Source organism: Crinia signifera, chromosome 2 (assembly GCF_055691185.1).
Source record: "Crinia signifera chromosome 2, ASM5569118v1, whole genome shotgun sequence".
Taxonomy (NCBI): domain Eukaryota; kingdom Metazoa; phylum Chordata; class Amphibia; order Anura; family Myobatrachidae; genus Crinia; species Crinia signifera.
Genome location: NC_139218.1, coordinates 74,458,191 through 74,460,418, shown reverse-complemented (window position 1 = coordinate 74,460,418; position 2,228 = coordinate 74,458,191).

Sequence of the window (2,228 nt, the reverse complement as noted above, 5' to 3'; positions counted from 1 at the left end):
GAGATACTGTACTTAGTTATATTATTGTGTCACATTACCACACATGTAGCTTACTGTATATATAATTGCTTACTCCCATTGGGTATGGATCATTGGATATACATGACCTTGGTCAACATGGGGAAGGTAGACAGTCAAAAGGTCAACATAGGGGTTTTTCACTTTTTTTTGTCCCGAATTTCGACACAGTCGACATGGACACTGAAATGTAGCACCACTGCACTCGCCATGCTTCGGGCACGGTTCCTTGCTACGCTTAGGAGGCTATTTTATTTTTACACTGCGCCCTATTGGATGGTAGGTCATGAAATACCGCCTGTCGGCACATATGGAAAAATCCTGTGTCGACTTTTTGACTATCAACCTAATGCTTGTCGGCCTAAGAACCCTGTCGACATTCCGTTAAGTCAACCTAATGCCTGTACAATTAGTGACCGTATCCCCTCCCATTTTGCATCCTCAAGCCCATCCCACCTAACACATCACCCAGCAATAAGGTAGGAGATGCAGGCAAGTACATAGCGGTATTTCAGTTCAGTTTTTACTTGCTTAAGCTGCTAATTACAGTACATGTTCTACATCAGGGATTCTGGGACTATGTAAAAACTAGAACCCGACCCCGGAAGATTTTTTTTTTTAAAGGAGGCATTATCTGTCCATCCTCATCTCTCAGGTTCCAGCTGTCATAGGCATCCCCTGGACGGATCCCCCCCCAGAACAGGCACAGGCTCCAAAATTGCTCAGTCTGGGGTCCCCTCCAGTCCTGGTTTTTACCTTGTCCCAGGGATTCTCAGTCTTCAAGTACAGGATGAATTTCCGATATGCAAGTTTCCGTAATATGAATTTTTCACACCTTTGCTTTCTGATAGTTTTCTGCATTAAAAAACAAACCATTACAAATATTGCATAGAATTATCTGCAGGCTGTGCCTAAGGTGTAAATGAAACACATGCATTTTGAGTATGTGTTTCATGTATAAAACGATGTTCACGCTAGCTGTATGGGAAACAAATGCATTCTGTGCTTAGACTTGGTTCCCATCCTGATGAATTGATGGTATGCAAATATTCCAAAATATGGAAAAATAAAGAAGCCTTCCCTCACTACAAGAGAGCCTTTCATTATATGGGATACTAATATTGCTCCTCACCTCTATGGGGGGAATTCAAGTGTGTTGCGTGCCGGCGGCCAGTAGATGACAGAAGTAGGCAAACAGCAGTTCTGAATGAATAAATGGATGTTTTATATGTAAAAACATTTACCCTGTAGACTACTTCTGGCAGCAGGACCAGGTAAGTATGAAATAAAGGAGTTAAGTAATGCATGCACAGTGTGTCCAGGACCCAAACCAGGAAGCAGTGATGGGTTCTTCTTAGACCCTGGCCCGAATGTAATGAAGTGCACGTCCAGTGGTCGTGTAGGATGCCGGCCAAGCTGTGTTGGAACATAAGTCACTCTGGTGTATAGGCATCTACACATGTGCAGCCGCTTATCAGTATTAAGAAGTGGAGTTATGAATGTCAGGGCTTGTTGAAGGTTCTGTGGCTAGATAACAGTATAGAATGTAGCTGTGGATGGACTTGCCAGATACGGTTTCATGCAAATAGTCTAGATTCAAATTATACACAAGCTGCATGTCCATAGGCTGTAGCCAAATCAGGTTTTGGCAGTTAAAGCTACAGTCAGATTATCTCACAAATATCTGTGAGACACTTTCTTGAAAAAAAAAAAAAAAAAAACAGGTTTCCCCACACAGTAACTTTTTCTTCCACCTGGGGAAATATTGGGGAATCGTGGCTGATATTTTTTAGTCCTGGAGCTCAGATAATAGAGAGGTAGATGTATGAAGCAGTCATAAGGGAGAAGTGATAAAGTGCCTGGTACATTATCACCGGACAATCAGCTCCTGACTGTTGACTTACAGGCTAGGTTGAAAAAGGGACAGTCAGGAGCTGATTGGCCAGTGATAAAGTACCAGGCACTTTATCACTTCTCCATAAATTTACCCCAGAATAATGATATGGTGGGCAATATTTGTCCTAATGACACGCCAAAATGATAATTTAGGCGATATTACCTTTTTTTGGGGGGGGGCAATAATTGTATAGTGTGCACTTAGCTTACCTGAATCTAGCCCAATGATTCCTCAAGTCTGACAGATAGATTAGTAGAGATAGAGAGATGATGGGGAAGTTGCTCCTTCCCAGGAATAGCAGCACGCCACATGT